The sequence below is a fragment of the Microcaecilia unicolor genome, chromosome 2 (genome assembly GCF_901765095.1).
Source record: "Microcaecilia unicolor chromosome 2, aMicUni1.1, whole genome shotgun sequence".
NCBI lineage: Eukaryota > Metazoa > Chordata > Amphibia > Gymnophiona > Siphonopidae > Microcaecilia > Microcaecilia unicolor.
Genome location: NC_044032.1, coordinates 142,047,748 through 142,067,696, shown reverse-complemented (window position 1 = coordinate 142,067,696; position 19,949 = coordinate 142,047,748). Strand labels below are relative to the sequence as shown.

At 43.3% G+C, this 19,949-nt stretch overlaps 1 protein-coding gene across 9 annotated transcripts in view; it reads left to right on the top strand.

Annotated features, from left to right (window-relative positions):
- The window catches only part of MEF2C (myocyte enhancer factor 2C), a 504,569-nt gene that overhangs the window by 91,052 nt on the left and 393,568 nt on the right, over window positions 1–19,949 (top strand). For 7 of the 9 annotated variants that reach the window (XM_030193373.1, XM_030193370.1, XM_030193375.1 and 4 more), the window contains exon 2: window positions 7,934–8,035. The gene's annotated coding sequence lies outside the window, so the exon portion shown is untranslated. Of the gene's footprint in view, window positions 1–7,933; window positions 8,036–15,356; window positions 15,419–16,255; window positions 16,722–19,949 lie in introns of those variants that run through there. The other 2 variants (XM_030193368.1, XM_030193367.1) reach the window with 2 other exon arrangements.

Here is a 19,949-nt window from a genome sequence, read left to right as displayed (position 1 = left end):
GAAATTACCGCCCGGGCCACACTGTAGCCAGGCAGTAGAGTCAAATTGGCGCGCAATGGGCGCACATAGGCGTCTACACGGCTTAGTAAAAGGACCCCTTATTTACTTGGGTAAATGACTTTTGGAAATTCTTCTCATTATATGAATATATACAAAACAAACTATGATTCTGGGGGCAGCAAAGCGGACAGTTTGTCTAGGGTCCATACCCGTGGCATAGCCACTGGTGGTCCCAGGTGGACACCCAGTGGCAGCACTTCACTCCCCTCTCTCCCTCTCCTCTGCTGGTGGACTGGGATCCAAGGAGGATTGAAAGTACTGCCCCTCACCCAGTGATTTTTCTGACAGACCAAGGGAGCATGCTTCCCTTTCTCTCAGAGCAAGCCCCTTTCTTATTCCCAACACATACTCGGCTGACAAATTTTATATTTAGAAATGTGTATAGAACCCCTGAGCTCCTGGGAAAATATGATCCTAGTACACTCCCTGTGCTCCAGAGAAAAACCACAATAACTTCAGAGTCACAGGGGGACAAGGGCAGAATGCAGCATTTAAGCATTTATGGAAAATACATTTTATGTACTTTTCAATGCGTCCCTTTCCTAAGGGTGAGGAGGGGTGTCTTGCATCTGTGATAATAAAAATGAACTAGAAACTAATGCCATGTTATGTACAGTCATCATAAGTGTCACAAATTTTACACCATAGCCTTAACATGTCTTTTACAACCTATATGCAATGCTAATTGCATAATGGATCTTTATTAATATAGATGTGTCTTTGGATACAGAATGGAAAAAGTCTATTTAAAATTAAACTGTATTGAAAGAAATCTTAAGAAATACTTGAAGTGATGGTCACTCTCTTATTTAGAATGGTCTTTTGTAAATGGTCATTTAAGGGTCAGATATACTAAAGGTTTCTCGCATTGTGTCTGTACTTGGCTCTAGTCCTCATCTGCAACTGGACTTAATTCCCCCAAATTCTATAAAATTGGGTGTTCAATTTTACAGTTACCCTGGATTCTATATATCGCACCCAAATTTCTGCATCTAACTTTGTGTGCACATGCATATGAATTGATGAGCTCAGAAACACCAATAATTGGGTGCTAACAATAAGGATAGCCATACTGGGTCAGACTAATGGTCCATCTAGCCCAGTATCCTGTTTTCCAACAATGCCCAAGCCAGGTCCTGGCAGAAACCCAATTAGAGACAACATTTCTGGCAGAAACCCAATTAATGGCAACATTCCATGCTACCAATCCCAGGGCAAGCAGTGGCTTCGCCATGTCTGTCTCAATAGCAAACTGTGGACTTTTCCTCCAAGAATGTGTCAAAACGTTTTCTAAACCCAGATACGCTAACCACTGTTACCACATCCTCCAGCAATGAGTTCCAAAGCTTAACTATTCATTGAGTTAAAAAAATTCCTCCTATTTGTTTTAGTTTAATTTCTTTTATTGGATTTCAATACAATACAATAAAAGCAAGAGCTCACCACAGAACAACAAGCAACATTTTACAAAAAATGGCAAAACTGGAGCTCACATTTAAAAAACAACTATCCACAACTACAATCACATTAAGAAAAAGGGAAGAAAGAGGTGAAGGAGAGGGGAAAAAGGGGGGGGGGTGAGGGCTGGAGGATACAAATCAAGGTATAAAGCATGCATAGGCCACAAAATACATCAAACTCAGTGCTTATCTCTGTACCGAATCAAAATAAGATACCAGTGGTAGACATTTTTCCCTATATGAAGCGAAGCGAGAAGATTTCTTCACCAGATGTAATTCAAATTTAAACATTTGGAGCAATAGGTTTCACCATTCCAGATAAGTGGCCTGATGTAAGGACTTCCAATGGGTGAAGATCACCTTCAATGTGCATCTCGCTGCATGCTATTCTATAATAGGCCTCATTTTCAAAAAAGAAACATGTCCAAAAAGCAGAACAAAGCGACATTTGGACATTTTATTTGCTAAAACATCCAAACCGCTATTTTTGAAACACATTTTTAAGACATTTTTCTATGCAGTTAATCTGCAGTGTGTCCAAATCACAAGGGGGCATGTCTGGGGCATGTTGGGGCAGGTTTTGGGCATTCCAAACCTTGTACATTTGTCTGTTATAATGGAGTACAACAAAAATGGCCAGGGCTACAATTTAGATATTTTGCTCTAGACCTGTTTTTGTCATGACTAAGTTAGAAAAAGCTGCCCTAACTGACCAGGTGACCACTGGAGAAATTAAGGCATGACCCCCCACTTACTCCCCAGTGGTCACAGATCCCCCTCCCACCCCACCCCCAAAGATGTGAGAGAAACATTACATACCAGGCTCTATGAGAGCATCAGATGTTATGGCCAATCCTATTAGAGTAGCAAGCAGGTATCTGGAGTAGCCTAGTGGTCGGAGCAGTGTACTGTAGAGAAGGGGACCCAGGCCCATATCCCATTGTTATACTTGTGGTGCAAAGTGTGAGCCCTCCAAAACCCACTTTACCCTCATATAGATGACACCTGCAGTTATAAGGGTTACTGTAGTGGTGTAGAGTTGGGTACAGTAGGTATTTGGTAGGTTTTGGAGGGCTCATCATACTATATAAGGGGGTAATGGTGAGATGTGAGCCTGGGACCTTTTATGTGAAGTCCACTGCAGTGCCACCTAGGCTTCCCCACTGCTCTGCTGGGATGTCTGTGTGGTCAGTCTACTAAGAATGCTGCCTTCTCCTACATCCCAATGGCTTGATTTTGTGCGTTTTTCACTTGGACATTTTTTTTTGTCAAAAATGTTCCAAAAAGATAGACATACTGAGCACAAAAACATCTAGCAAGTGGCCATTTTCAAAACAAAATGATAGATATTTTTCCTGTTTTGAAAATGGTTATGTTCACTGCTGGATTTTTGGACGCTTTCCGCAAAATGTCCAAAGTCAGATTTAGCCATCATATCAAAAAGGCCCTCCACATATGGTGCCTAACTTCAATCACGCATACTTGAAAAGGGGGTATGTCAGGGACAGTTCAAAAGGTTGTGTGTGTGGATTTATAGAATTCAACTGAAGCACACCTAAGATGGCCACTGACATTTACACCTGCTTTTAGCAGACGTATCTATGGCACCCAAAAATTAGGCATGCAATTCACACTGAACACTATTCTATAAAGGGTGTGCTTTCTTTATAGAATAGTGCTTAGGGCTAGGTTCCATGCGGAAATCAAAACATATTCTTTAAAGTATGCTTTAATTTTATGCATATATTATAAAACATGCTGAGTGCTGCTCCGCACCACTAAGTTTAGTCACGGTCAATTATGCCAAGTAAAACCTGGTGTAAATCCCGACGCTTAAATTAAGTGCAGACCAGGTGTATTCTATAACAGCACGCATAGATTTTAGAAAGGCCCATGGCCCACTCATTTCACTCCCATAACCACGCCCACTTTCAACTATGCGACTTAGAATTTACATTACAGAATAAACTTAGCAAGTAGTGCACATAAATTCTAATTAGTTGTCTGTGGTGCAGCGTATTGAATTTAAACCTTTGTTATTGGTGTTTCGATTGCGGCAGTTTGCATTCTTATTGTCCTTTTCGGGTATTACAGTCTCAAAACCAGACTTTATTTGTCATTCCATTTTTTCATCTGGTACATTTGGAGGAAATTCGTAGTCAAGTTTTTTTTTATTGCTGGTCCTCGTTTGTGCAATTTGTTACCATTGGTTATGAGCCAGTTGGCATCTGTTCCCCATTTCAAGAAATTGCTAAAAACCTGGCTATTTTGTAGGGGATTTGGCTGATGGGGGTTCTGAGTTTTTAGAGTTTGTGATTTGTGAGATTGTATATTGTTTATCTTTTTTTAATGCATGTTTTATTGTATCTCACCTAGATGTTTGAATAGGCAGGTTATAAATGTTATAAATAAATAATGCCAATTAGTTCTGATAATTACTTGTTAACATCCAATTACCAGCGCTGATTAGCTTGTTAATTAATTAAGTTATGTGCATTGTTATCGAATGCGCTTCGATTTCTATGCAGAAATCAAGGCGCAATATATAGAATCCTGGGGTCAGTGCTCAAGTTTTTCAGTGCTGAAGTTTCAGTGCCATTTATTGAATTCCCTCCTTAGCAATCAAAGTTGTGCATGCAGTTTATAGAATAAGATCTGTTACATGCCTAACTTAATTTTTTAATTAGATGCTAATAGGCTTTAACAACCAATAATCAACGATCATTGATCCTAATTGGCAGGCAGCCATTATTCAGTGCAATTTTCATAGCACGCAACTGCAAGGGGGCATGGACCTAGAAAAGGCATGGGCAGGTCAGGGGCGTGGCTAGGGGGTTACACATGCAGGTTATCAAATGCTAGCAGTTACATGCCTGTCTACAGTTAAATGTAAACATTTACACCAGCTATTGGCTGATACAAGCAGGAGCGTAGCCAGACTTCGGCGGGAGGGTGGTCCAGAGCCTGAGGTGAGGGGACACATTTAACCCCCCCCCCCCACCATTTTTGACCTCCCCGATGCCACCACCACCTTTAACCCCCCCCCCCAGCGCCAATCCTTTTGATCCTCTCTTCCTGCCACCGCCAACCCTCCCCCGCCATCGGGTACCTTTGCTGGCGGGGGTCCCCAATCTCCGCCAGCCAAAGTCCATGCAGGACGTCAGACTCACAAAGCAGAAGCCTGCCCTTGCAGATCAGCAAAGCGGCTGTGCCGGAGAAGAGGACTTCAGCTGGCGGGGGTTGGGGACCCCCGCCAGCAAAGGTACCCGACGATGGCGGGGGAGGGTTGGCGGCGGGAGGGGGGCCAAAGGGGTTGGCGGCGGGGGGGGGCAGGGCCAAATCTACGGGGGCCCATGGCCCCACGTAGCTATGCCCCTGGACACAAGTGCTCGCGCCTCAAGTTTGGCATGGAACTGTGGATTTGTTAGTATTCTAGTTCTACGCGGAACTGCAATGATGGAATTTGTGCTTAGAGTGTATCATCTCGGTGCTTACATTTCAGCGATGTTTTGAGAATTTACCCCAATGTGCAAATTCATATAAAATGTTAAGTAAAGAGTGTATTTGAAATCTTGATTATGCCTTGTAAAGACTGCTGTGCATAATATCACATAAAATCAGTTGACTCGGTGGTGTTCCTAGGTCAGCTGCCACTCAGGGTGGATCACCTCCCCCAGCGAATCCCCCCCGGCGCATCACCTCTGCTCCCCAACATTGCTCTTACCTCCTGAAGGTACAAGAAGCTGTCGTGCAGCTGTCGGTTCCACAGGTTCACTGCCTCACAACAAAAAGTAATGTCAGAAGGAGTAGGGAACTGGCGGAGCCGACAGCCGCGCAGCTGCTCCTTGGTACACCTGGGTCAGACTGCCCCAGTGGCATTCCTAGGGGGGCTGAAACCCGGGGTGGATCGCCAATGCGCCCCGCCCCCGGGTGCAGCACCCCCCCGTAACAGCACAGCGCCCCCCCGGCGAAAGAACCCCCGATCCCCCGGCGAAAGAACCCCCCCGGGTGCACGCCGCTGGGGGGGGGGGGGTGCTGCGCACCTGCCGGCTCTTCGTTTTCATGCTCCCTCTGCCCCGAAACAGGAAGTAACCTGTTCCAGGGCAAAGGGAGCATGAAAACGAAGAGCCGACAGGCGCGCGACACCCTTCCCCCAAAGCGGCGTGCACCCTGGGCAGACCGCCCCCACCGGCCCCCCCTTGGTACGCCACTGGACTGCCCCCACTACCCCTCCCTTGGTACGCCACTGAGTTGACTACAGTGTGAACAGGCCATCACTGAGGCCTTTATAGAGCTGCAGATTGGCTAAGAGACACAGGAAAAGGAAATAATGATTAGTCTATTTGAACTAACGCATTAAAATTAATTATAAAATTATTTATGTATTTGTTTAGGGACCCTTTTACTAAGCCACGATAGGGCTACCATGCAGGCAGCATTGCCAAGTTGACCCTACTGCTGGGGTAGTGCGGGCGCTCGGCGGTAGTTCTGAAGTTAGCGGGCGCTGTTTCCTGTGATAGAAAATAATTTTCTATTTTCCACCAGGGAGTGTTCCAGGTGATAATTTTCAACATGGCCATATTTCCGCACGCTGCCCAGTTACCACACGAGTAGCATGTGAGTCCTTACCGTCTTCTAAATAGGTGTCGGTAAGGGCTCAGGCAGTAAATCGCCATGCACTAATTTTAATATTAATGCACGGACATTTACTGCCCCATTTTAAAAAAGGCCTTTTCCCCACTGTGTTCAAAAATGGCCCAGCGTGCACCAAGTTAATGCACCAAAACTAGCGCAGGCCACTTTTTACTGCGGCTTAGTAAAAGGGTCCCTTAATGAATAGAACAATTCAACTGGAATGAAGTCTTGTTCATGCTCTCTGAATGAAAACAACCTGCAGAAGGTATGCAAGGAGGCTTTTATTTTATGCTGAGCTCAGCACTATGTTGCATTATGGATCTTACCAAGTTCCACGGACATGTTGGAGGTGTCTCTAAAGCTTGTTGTGAAATGGGAAGGGAAATGATATACTGCCATTCTGAGGATTTTGCAACTACATTCAAAGCGGTTTACATATATTCAGGTATTTATTTTGTACCAGGGGCAATGGAGAGTTAAGTGACTTGCCCAGAGTCACAAGGAGCTGCAGCGGGAATTGAACTCAGGATCAAAGTCCACTGCACTATCCACTAGGCTACTCCTCCAGCAGATTGAAATGCATTGCAATCTGGTGTGCATGGTGCTGTAAACGTGACACCGTATTTGTGTGTCCTTTAAATGCACAATTATAATCCAGAACACTTTGGCGGGGAATTCTATTCAGGAGGTACTTGGGTTCACACATTTATTTGTACAGGCTTTTGCAGGATGTTGATTACGAGTTAATCTGGATGGATGTCATTACTGATGTGTTTGTGAATAATTTTATGTGGGGCGGATATTCAGACTGAGGGAAACAGCCCGGCTAACTTCAGCGGTCAGCGGTGAGACTGGATATTCGATGCTGGGTCATTTCCAGTGACTGGCATTGAATATCCGGTTTAGTTTTGGCTGGTTTAGGGGTCCTTTTACTAAAATGCGTAGGCGCCTATGTGCGTACAATGCACGTCAAATTAGAACTACCGCCCGGCTACCATGTGCCCCAGGCGGTAATTCTAATTTCTACATGCGTCCAAAATGCACGACAGAAAATCATTTCTATTCTCTACTGTGTGGTGCTAACCGGGCGTTAATCGGCATTGTACGTGGGCTGATGATTACTGCTCAGTTAACGCGTGAGACCTTATCGCTAAGTCAATGGGTGGCGGTAAGGTCTCAGGCCCAAAATGGATGCGCGCTGATTTTTATTTTGCCATACATTCATTTTTGGCAAAAAAGACCTTAAAAGCAAACTGACAAATGATCACTCCCCTGCTGGAACCCTGGGGTTCTTTTTGGTGATTTGTCACAGTATTGTGAGGTCTTTTTCCTCCTCTTTTTTAAAAATCTTTTTTATTAACATATATTCCAAGTGTACAGTCACAAAATTAATGTTCAACAGCAAGGCAATTTAACAGTAACTGCTTAACTATCAATTCTATGTAAAATTTTTCTTTTAAATCCCCCCTTACCATCCTCCCCCCCCCAAACCCCCCTTCCTCCTTTTTAAAAAAAATGTGAGGATTTGCTCTAAGATTCACTTGCAAGCTTTGAGTTGTTTCATATTTTTTGAAGTGAAGAGGATCTGTGATTGATCATTTTTAAGGGGCCAGGAGCCATTTCCTGGCCAGTTAAATAGAGCTGAATATCGGGGGTGTATGTTTTTATCTGTATCCCGTTTAGATGATAGGTGGGATATAAGTTAAATAAATGAAAATAAATAAATTTAAGACCTGTATGTTCTCTAACTTACTTCTTTCTTCACTTTATCATTTCAGGTGCCAAAAACAAAGAGTCATAAACTGTGAAGTAATGTCAGTGAAGCAAGTTTAAGGCAAAAATTGGAGGCAGATGATTTTGACATTAAGGTGGTGAATTCGGTGAGTGTTTCATAGTTTTCTTGGATACTGTAACATTTGAGGCCAGATTCAGAGTTAGGTGCAAGAAAGATCTGCGCTAAACTCGTATTCTATAAAGGGTACTGCACACTAATGCCCTTTATAGAATAGAACCTATCGCCAATTCCCATGCCCATCTTTGGACATGAGGACTTATGCCTACTGAAACTTGATGTAAATCCTGGCATGCAACCCAGGAATTCTATAAAACTGCAACTAAATTTTTGGAACGCCTCTGACATGTCCATGCTCTCCCATGGTCACACCCCCTTTTGGGTTGCGTGTGTGACACTTTGGGTGTGCAGTGTTATAGCACAGCAGATAGGCAGGTGCAAGCAAAAGTCCAAATTAGTGCCAATTAAGAGCAATTGCTAACGATTTGTTATCTAATCAATTTGCGCATGCATATGACCTGTGTGCCTAAATTTGGATGACCTGTATAGAATCTGGGGGAATAACATGTTAATCCATTTTCCACTCTAATCATAGTTCTGGTTCTTGTAATGGGGGGGGGGGGGCAGGGGGTGGAATGTCTCCAGATGGGTTACTTTTGCCCGTACCAGGACAGGAATGAACTGCAGTTGTAAACCAGGGTCTGCTGGATATGATCTCCATTGACACTGTTCCCTGCTGCTTTGCTTCATATTCTAATGGAATGAATTACCTATTGATCCAAAAAGACAATCTCCTACTGTCATCCCTTTTATCTGTCATATCCTCAATCTTTCACTTTCCACTGCACCTGTTGCTGATGCCTTCAAACATGCCATAGTCACACCACTCCTTAAAAAAACCTTCATTGGACCCTACCTGTCCTTCCAACTATCGCCCTATCTCCCTCCTCCCTTTCCTATCCAAGATACTTGAACGTGCTGTTCACCGCCATTGCCTTATTTATTTTATTTGTGATATTTGACTTTCTTTCATCTCAAGCTATTCTTGATCCACTTCAATCTGGCTTTCGCCCCCTTCATTCAACTGAAATAGCGCTTGTTAAGGTCTCCAATGATCTGTTCCTGGCCAGATCCAAAGGTCTCTATTCTATCCTCATCCTTCTCGATCTATCTGCTGCTTTTGACACTGTTGATCACAGCCTACTCCTTGATACGCTGTCCTCACTTGGATTTCAGGGCTCTGTTCTTTCCTGGTTTTCTTATCTCTCCCAGCGTATCTTTAGTGTATACTCTAGTGGATCTTCCTCTACTTCTATCCCACTGTCAGTTGGTGTACCTCAGGGATCTGTCCTGAGACCTCTTCTTTTCTTCATCTATACTTCTTCCCTTGGTACTCTGATCTCATCTCATGGTTTTCAGTATCATCTTTATGCTGATGACTCCCAGATCTACCTCTCCACACCAAAAATGTCAGCCGAAATCCAGGCCAAAGTATCAGCCTGCCTGTCTGACATTGCTGCCTGGATGTCTCACCGCCATCTGAGACTGAGCTTTTTATCTTTCCCCCTAAACCAACCTCTCCTCTTCCCCCATTCTCTATTTCTGTGGATAACACTCTCATCCTTCCTGTCTCATCAGCTCATAACCTTGGGGGTCATCTTTGACTCCTCCCTCTCCTTCTCTGCACATATTCAGCAGACTGCTAAAACCTGTCATTTATTTCTCTATAATATCACCAAAATTTGCCCTTTCCTTTCTGAGTACACTACCAGAACCCTCATCCACACTCTTATCGCCTCTCGCTTAGACTATTGCAACTTGCTTCTCACAGGTCTCCCACTTAGCCATCTCTCTTCTCTTCAATCTGTTCAAAATTCTGCTGCACGACTAATAGTCAGCCAGTGTCGTTATGCTCATATTAGCCCTCTCCTCAAGTCACTTAACTGGCTTCCTGTCCGTTTCTGCATACAGTTCAAACCCCTCTTATTGACCTATAAGTGCATTCATAGCTCCTCAGTACCTCTCCACTCTCATCTCTCCCTACATTCCTCCCCGGGAACTCCGTTCACTGAGTAAATCTCTCTTATATGCACCCTTCTCCTCCACCGCTAACTCCAGACTCCGTTCCTTTTATCTTGCTGCACCATATGCCTGGAATAGACTTCCTGAGCCGGTACATCAAGCTCCATCTCTGGCCGTCTTCAAATCTAAGCTAAAAGCCCACCTTTTTGATGCTGCTTTTAACTCCTAACCCTTATTCACTTGTTCAGAACGCTTATTTTATCATCCTCACTTTAATATTCCCTTATCTCTTGTTTGTCCTGTTTGTCTGTCCTAATTAGATTGTAAGCTCTGTCGAGCAGGGACTGTCTCTTCATGTTCAAGTGTACAGCGCTGCGTACATCTAGTAGCGCTATAGAAATGATAAGTAGTAGTAAGTAGTAATCTGATTATATGGTTTTTGAAAACTGTCGAAAACCTTTTAAAGACATTTTTTATGTGACTGTGTTATTTTTCTTGACGGTTAGTTGACCATCTTGTGTAATATTCCTGGAGTTGGTCCAGTTTACTCTTTTGTGAGCCACACTGAGCTTTTGTGGTAAGTGTGGGATACAAGTGTCATGTATTATTATTATTACTCGTGCCTACCTTTTTTAAAATTAACTTTGTAATTTATCTATAACAAAGATTTATTTTTGCGTTGATTTTCTTGTATAAGTGCCATTGGAATCCTTGTTTTCATCCAAAGTGCACACACTGAGGCAACATTCAGAGTGTTTGAAACCCAAATCCAGCCCTGAAGATGGCAAAGTATCATGTAGTTATATTTATTTGTATCAATGCAGGATGAGTTGCTCTGGCAACCACCCCAAACCAGTTTGAAACAATACTAAAGCTCCCTTATAGAATTGTACCTAGCATGGGTCCAAGGCCGCTGAGAGGGGGGGCAAAAGTTCCCAGGCCAGGCCGCCAAGGGGGCCTGGCACCGGGGTCTCTCTCTCTCCTGCTCTGGACAGGACCCGAGTGATTGCGTCCTGACAGGAGCAGGAGAGAGAAAACTCTAGCGCCGCACCAGGCCCCCCTTGCAGGCTGGGGGGGGGGACCCGGAGAAGCACCTCCAGCGCTGATCTTCTGCCCAGCTGAGTGGCTGCTTTTCCTCTCAGGCGTGCATGCTCAGTTTTGAAACCAAGCATGCCCTGAGAGGAAAAGCAGCCGCAGGGGCAGGCAATCTGCAGAAGAGCAGCGCTGGAAGAAGATGTCTTCTGCTGGCGGGGCCTCGGGATCCCCACCAGCCAACAAGGTATTTCAATTGGGCAGTGATCTGGGGGGGGGGGGGCAGCGGCAACGATTGAGGGGGTGGCGGACACGATCCGAGGGGGGTGTGGCGGCAATGCCCCAGTTCAGTCTCTTGGTGGCCCTGCATGGGCTAATCTTGAAACAAGCAGGCAAGGGAGGAACCCATCAGACCTCAATACCCTGGTTTCCCATCAGAGAACATTAAGTGAATAATGGCGTGGTAAGAGTATAACTGTTTTATAACACTGCTTAGGGAAGTGAAGCACTTGGTAACTGTCCTTCAGACCTGGTAAGTGTCCAGGGATGTGATTATCTCATGAAACTCACACCTCCCATCACTCTTTCTGTTTGTTAACTGTCAGTGATCAGTGCCTTTTCCCAAGCAAAAACTTGAAGCTAATAACTGACAGTTGGCCAGTGGGACCTACAGTACTGAATGGAGTGTGTGTGGGAAAGAAGCTGATCAGTTTTATAGTAGTTTTGTTAAGTTTTATTTTATTTATGCATGTACTGCATTATTTCAAAAACTGATAACCTGCTATTTCCCAATAATCAATGTGGGTTACAGTTGATGGGATGCAGTGATATTTTAGTTATGTGATGTAGCCTAATACTCTCTAGTCAGAATAGGGGGTGAGGTAGGTCAGTATCAGGAATAAATTGTTATATTATTTTATACCAGACTTTTTTTTTAATGTATGAAGTAATCATATTTATTTTATTTATTTATTTATTAGGATTTATTTACTGCCTTTTTGAAGAAATTCACTCAAGGCGGTGTACAGAAAGAATGTCAGACATAAGCAATAGATAATTACAGAAGTAAAAATATTCAAACAATACAAAGTATGGCATAGAGGGGCATAATGGAACAGAAACGCCTATCTCCATGGGCGTTTATCTCCGAGAACGGGTCCGTGAAGGGGCGGGGCGGATCGTATTTTTTAAAAGAAAAAGACGCCCATGTTTTATTCGTCAAGGTGTGAGCTGGGCGTTTTTGCTTTTCAGCGATAATGGAATATGAAATCGCCCAGCTCAAAAACGAATAAATCCAAGGCATTTGTTCGTGGGAGGGGCCAGGATTCATAGTGCACTGGTCCCCCTCACATGCCAGGACACCAACCGGGCACCCTAGGGGGCACTTTTACAAAAACCAAATAAAAGGTAAAAGAGCTCCCAGGTGCATAGCACCCTTCCCTTGGGTGTTGAGCCCCCCAAATCCCCCTCAAAACCCACTGCCCACAAGTCTACATCATTACTATAGCCCTAAGAGGTGAAGGGGGGCACCTACATGTGGGTACAGTGGGTTTGGGGGGGTTGGACGACTAGTAGCATTAAGCAGCACAATTGTAACAGGTAGGGGGGGGGGTGGGCCTGGTCCACCTGCCTGACGTCCACTGCACCCCCTAACAACTGCTCCAGGGACCTGCATACTGCTGCTTGGGAGGAGGGTATGACATTTGAGGGTGAAAGTAAAAAGTTGTGAAACATCATTTGTTGTGGTGGGAGGGGGTTAGTGACCACTGGGGGAGTCAGGGGAGGTCATCCCCGACTCCCTCTGGGGGTCATCTGGTCATTTAGGGCACTTTTGGGGGCCTTATTCGTCAAAAAACAGGGTCCAGGAAAAGTGTCCTAAATTCTAGCTCAAAACTGTTCCATTATCGGCGAAGGGCGCCCATCTCTGTTCGCCCGATAACCACGCCCCAGTTCCGCCTTCGACACGCCTTCGATACGCCCCCGTCAACTTTGTCCGCATCCGCGACGGAGTGCAGTTGAAAGCGTCCAAAGTTCGGCTTTCGATTATACCGCTTTATTTGTTTTTGTGAGAAGAACGCCCATCTCCCGATTTAGGTCGGAACTTGGGCGTTATTCTCGTTCGATTATAAGCTGGATAGTATGCTACATTACAATGCCAACAAAATACACAATAAAACTTTTTAATAAACAGCATAGGATGTAAGCAAAGATGGAACATAGATAAGATAGAGTAACAGGAGTAAGAAAATAAGGGACTAGAGTTGCTGGTTTTCCTTAGGGAGAAAAAATTAAGTAGAAGAATAGAAACAGATGTATGTATTTTTACTTATTTGACATGTTTATATTCTATATTTGTGACGTACTCAAAGTGGAGAGCATCATCTCAAAATTGGAGTAATGAATAATATTATTATTATTATTGCTGATTGTTTACAGGCAAAGATGGAACAGTTTTAGTCAGTCTGTGCAATCTTGCTGTATTCAGCTAGTATATAAACAGTTGATTATATACTAACTGGATTCAGCAAGATTGCACAGACTGACTAAAAACTAGACATGATCCACTGGGCAAAATATTACACTGGTTTTTATGCAAAATAAATAAATAAATAAATAAGAACTACTGGATAAATTATGGATAAAGTTTATTGAAAATAATCAAGCAAAAATGTTATGAGACTTCAAATTCTAAACTGACTGACACCTAGAACATAAGAACCCAGACATTACTGTCATTGCAACATACCATGTTTGGTTTACTGATAAGCCACACCAAGACACACTAATATGAAAGATGAGCAATTCCAAAAGCACACAATACCAAGATTTGCAAATCGAAATTTTGAATATTTGGAAAAATGAAACCAGTAGTATAATAGCCCAAGTACAGACAGCAGCACTGTTTATTTATTTAGATTTTGCTCACACCTTTTTAGTAGCTGGAGGTGAGTTACAGTCAGGCACAGTGAGCATTTCTCTGTCCCTGGAGGACTCACATTCTAATTTTGTACCTGAGGCAATGGAGGGTTAGGTTAAGTGACTTGCCCAAGATCACAAGGAGCAGCAGTGGGATTTGAACCGGCCACCTCTGGATATCAAGACTTAAGCAACTCATACAATACATGCATAAATAAAATAACACTTAAAAGCAGTTAGTTTAGCTGGGTTAAAAAAAAAAGGTTTGGATAGCTTCCTAAAAAAAAGTCCATAAGCCTTTATTAAGATGGAGGAAACATCCACTGCTTATTTCTAGGATAAGCAGCATAAAATGTATTGTACTATTTTGGGATCTTGCTATGTACTTGTAACCTGGATTGGCCACTATTGGAAACTGGATGCTGGGCTTCATGGACGTTTGGTCTCTCCCAGTATGGTGTTCTTCCTCATGTTCTTATCTTCTACCTTAATAATTACCAAGGCCTTGTGTAGGGCTCAGATCATGATGAAGGTGTATTCTATAACCGTGTGTGTAGATTCTCAGAACACCCACGGTCCGCCCATTCCACATCCATGGCCATGCCCCCTTTTTGGCAGCGCACATTAGAATTTACATGAACCATGTTACAGAACACGCTTAGCAAGTTGTGGGTGTAAATTCTAATTAATGCCAATTAGTATCAACAGTTGTTTTTTTAAGTGGCAATTATCAGCACTGATTGGCTAGATAAGTAATTAAATTGTGCATACAAATACAGAATACGACCGGATTTGTGAACTCAATTTCGATTGCACTAAGTGGAAAGACTTTCCAGAGGAGAAAAAATGATGGTAATAACCAAATGTAATTGGAGCTCTTTGAGCAATATTGAGTGGCCTCCCAAAATACTTGGAATTTAAAATTAAAAAGACATTAATTCCAAATATAAATAAATTAATAAAACAAACTACCCTACTTGGAACAGCGTACATTTTGTGCCCATATCGCTAGGATGTGAAATATTGAATACTGGCTTAAGGAGGAACACTCTGTATCCAGTTTATTAAAGTTTGTTTCCACGCTGTGCTGTACATAATTCAGGAGAGGTACCTGCAAGTCTGCTGGATGTATCGTCATACTGAGGGGAGCCAAGCTTTACTGGGACCATCATCGGTTCATTTGTAGGACGAAAACCGGTGCAGTGGGCCAGAGAGTTTTGCCTATCTTTTAAAAGAGCCTTTTACTTTGCAGTTCGCTAAACTTCACCATCACGACCTTCCCAATTGCTCTTTCCTGTGTTGCAAGCGGGGCTTTGGGCAAATTTGGGGGTGGGGTGGGAAGGATGGCTAATGAGTTCGGGAAGTGGGACTGCTTTCCGGACCCGGGGCTAGGACAAACAAGGAGTTAAGGAAGGCGTGGGGAGGAAATGTCAGGAGTCCCGAGATAAGCAGAGTGCGGACGTTGCTGACATCCATTCCCTAGGGCGCTCGGAATATAGAGGTGAGCCTTATAGCGAATACTATAGCAGCATATTTGACGTCATCAGGACTCTCCTCAGATTCGGTTTATCGATTGCCGATTACTTCTTGTTCACCTCCGACGTGGATGCTCGGTTTGTGCAATCCTGCAAAAATACAATGGAAAGTGGAAACTGTTGAATAAAGTTGTCATTCTTTCTTTGGGAGGGTGGGAGGAGGTATTTTTAATGTATTTGTGGAGAGGAATCAGGAAGCATTTTCCGTGCAAAAAGTAAACATTAAAAAAAAAAACATTTCTGCATCGTCCCGCAAGTACGAGGAGGATTTTTCTTGGGGTTTCGGATTTGCAATCGAAGTAAAGGAGACCGGGACCATGGGTCCTTTGCATGCATTTCTGGCCCATCTAGTTTACGGTAACACTGGTAACTGGAGTTTGGGGGGGGGGGGGGGGGGTCATGAACTTGCTGATCCCTGTTTTTAATAATTGTGTTTAAAAAAGGAATTGTCATTAGGGGGTGTGGGGGAGGGGGCTAGGCACAGCATACCATTACCACCGTAAAACTAAAATTAGCAAAATGTCAGAAATGAAAAGATTGATTCACCCAGACGCAATTATAATTTAAAAGTGCTTGATTGAGGTGCTGATGTTCGGTGATTTATTCTGCATACCATATCCATAATTAAAGCGGCGTAGTGGAGTAATTTATCAATCTAGCCGAGACTGGCAAGGTAAAGGCGCTGGATCTGTTTGTTTTATTAAAATGCTCCGCGATTTGGCCCCGCCCTCGCCTTCTTCTTCTTGTTTCCAAGAGTGAAACTGATTATTTCTCCAGTGCCGGAGGAGAGGGAGAGACGGAGAGGGAGGAGGGAAAAAAAAATCAAAAGGAACGAAGGAAGAAGCAGGAAACAAACAAACACAAAAATTCGACCCTTGGTCTGGCGTTTTAGTTCTTCATCCCTTTGCCTTGGTGGGGGTGGCGATCCCCCCTCCTTTTTTTGTGCGCGATGTTAGAAATGCTGTGAGATTCCTCCCCCCCCCCCCCCCCTCCCCGGGTTTTCTGTCACTTCCTTCCTGGCTCGGCTGCCTGCAGGACGACTAGTCGCGTTACTTTTGCCGCTTCCAGCATTAGAGCGCCCTGTGTGCCCCGGGACTACCGGCTGCCGCTGCGCCCCTGCATCGCTCGGTGAGGTCGCGGGGGAGCTGGCCTCTTCCTCTTCTTACGTTATTCTCTGTTTTGCTACTGAGGAAGGGAGAAACCAACCACACGCATCCCGAGACATCCAGATCCTAAGGTTTGGAGCTGCCGCACCCGCTGCTGGGATCTGTAAGTACCGATCCGGAGTGGACACCGGACCCACAATCCAGCCCTGTCTCTGTCTTGTTGTTGTTGCTATTGTGGAAGAGGGGAGGCAGTGCCTGGGAGGCTACCTGGACTTCTGTTTCCCACAAAGCAGTGATCACTGTCTTTTGCTCCAAAGTAACTTTCCAGTCAGGAGTCAGGACAAGTGAGAGAATCGGTCTTCCCAGTCCCTGCTGCCCCCCGTCCCGTGTGTGCGGCCAAGTTTTTCAGCTCTCTCTCTCTCGAGTCATTGCTTGATTAGCGCTGATATTAGAGTGCCTGCAGCTTGTTCTGCTTTTTGTAAGATTTCACTAAAGCCAAAGCCCCCCCCCTCCTCCCCAATATTCCGTGTCCATGGGAAATATTGCCTTAGCACATACATGTGGCCGATGTTGTGAGCTGCCGCTGGTTGTCAGACAGGAGAAAGCGTGGCACATTGCAGGAAGACAGCCTTGAAAACTTCCTAAGCTGTTTGCGTTCCTGGGATTAGGGGAGGGGGGGACGAGTTGCTGCGGCTGCCGATGCACACGCTGTGGATGGGAACGGCTAACCTCGGGATAGGAAAAATGACTCCTGCGTGCCGCGGATAATAACCGTTCCCTGGCTTTTTCACAAGGCAGCCTGGCAGCCCTGCATGCCCTAGTCCTTTGCTGAAAACGTGACTGTTTGACAAGAAATAATAGCCAGGGTTAGCCAATGCAGATAAAACAGGAAACAGTGCTCTGGAAGAAAGTGAATGGAAGCGTGAGATAAAACTGTGCCACTTCAACTATTTAAGGGGAGGGGGGTGTATATATATATATACACACACACATTTTTAAAGGTATTTTTATGCTGTTGCTATCCTACTGATACTACAACTGAATATCTTTATTTTATTGTGGGGGGTGGGGGGGGGGAGGACAGCTATTGCTATAAACTTTCTGTGTGCAGTTCACACAGCTGTTGTATTTTCTCCTGGGTGTATTTTCTTGTATATTTGTAGCTGTGATGCTTAAGCTTTCTGGGTTAAGAACTGTATGCATTGTAAAACTGAAAGACTTTTTAGCAGCCTTGCACTTGAGATATATTACTCTAGGGCTGTTAAAAAAAAAAACCCCTCCCTTGGCAGAGCACAATGTACACTCATTTGCAATTATGAAAGAAATTGTAGCTTTAAAAGCAGTTGACTTACTTGATTTCCTAGTTGTTAAGGTGGGCAGCTCAATTACATTAGATAGAAAGGTGACTGTCCCTGTGTTTTCTGGCATCTTATAGGGTATTGTGGTTATAGAGTAAAGATGTTTATATGGAGTGTAATAACACTATCCCTTGAGGCTTGGCAGGACATGGAGCCACAACCACCTGTAACCCTCTCTATTACAAAGACCAATTTTATTTCTAACAGTTGAGCAATTGTGGAATGGTGGAAAAATTTTAGATTTTGCATCCATATAACAACCCTTGACTAAGCTAATGCCACACTCTCCTAACAGTGTGTGTTCTCTGGTAGTCCAACAATTCGAAGTGTCTTACTATATCGTATTCAGTAGTGTCATATAGACTTTTGTTATTGATTCAGTGCCAAGAAGGATTGTTTTCAGACCTTTACAGTCTCTGTTGGCAATATTTTATTCTTACACACCCAGTATTTATTTTTCCTGCACAGCAAATAGACACTTCACAGGATTTGTGTCAGATACCAGCCAGTTTTTTCTTTTCCAAACTATGATGAGAAACCCTGCTTGCACTTTAATCAGTACATTGGCAAGCTTCAGAGTCAAATGTTTTGAGTGATATATCTTTTTTAAGTAGCAGTCACTTTAGCTGGCAAAAAAAAAGAGAAAAACTTTTTGACAAGTAAAATATGTTCTAGACATCTTTCAGTCACAATTCCCTGACAAAGAATTAGTAATGGATGGTTTAGATCATTTATACTGATGAAGATGAGTGGACAGTGTTTCATAACAAAGTTTCATCCCATAAAAGTCAGTCTGTTGTACTCCAAAAGGCTGCATTATGTGTAAGCAAAGATTCCTTCTATACAAAGATAACAATTAAATTATTTATCCACCCACATAAATGCATGTATGTTTGCCTCTTCCCCTTTTGTCTTCTGAGACCTTAATTCTTCCATCTCCTGCCTGGGAGAAGCTCTTTTTGTCCATCAATCTGAAGCAAGCGTTTTTCTGGTGACAATGTGTCATTTCACGAATTACTTCCATTTGTTTGGGAACATGGGAAATACTGTCCATCAATGCCCCATTTTTTTTACCATATTTCCCTGCTGAAGAAATATAAATGTCAGATGCCGCCCCATTGGAAGATCCTAATTCCAGGTTTTATTGTCAAGTTTTATTTTTGCCAGTGGCAGTCGGGAAAGGTTGGATTTAATTTGTTGCAATAATATGCCATTTTGGTGTTAGACATCACCATGAAAAACTTTTGCATACTGGCTATATGATGAGTGAGAATGGACATTTAGAATTCTTCTTTACTTTGCACACCAAAGTTGATTGGCAAAGAAGTAAAATAACATTGGCATTTTATGAAAAAGTATTAACAATCTGAAGGAATCATCATTTGCATATTTCATACTTTGCCGATTGAAAAAAAAAAAGAATAACCATTATAATACCATTGTAATCATTTCCCATAGAAAGACGGCTTGCTATTATTTAGTATATGTATATTTTAAATTAGACAAAAGGTATGTGCCTGGCAATAGAGGAGGTAAAGTGCCTGTAATACAGTTATCCTATAGATCCTACAGAAATGGGAAACATTGACTGCTCTAAGCAAGATATGCTTTGAACTCTCAACCCCAAGTCTCTATTTTCACTTGTAACACATATTCATATAAGAAATCAGAGTATATACAATGAAAGAATGCAGGTTGTAACAATACCTATCTGCAACTTTCTAAATCGAGTATGCGGTCCTCAGATTTGGAATTGAGGAAAAACAGAAAAGTTTAGAGGCTAGCCTTGGAGAGTAGTGGTATGGGCTGTTAAAGGGTTAATAATAGCATGCTATATCTTTAGAGAAAAAGAAAGACACATAGCCACAGGCATTGCTCCAAATGTGGTTAGCATATGGTATTGAAACTGCAGAGGAAAAATACCAAGGAATTGTCAGATAGATACATTGTTGGGTTATGAACTGACATGGTACAAAGCTATTACAGTATCTCTGAAACAGGCAGAGCAAACTTTAGCATGTGGACAACTTCTT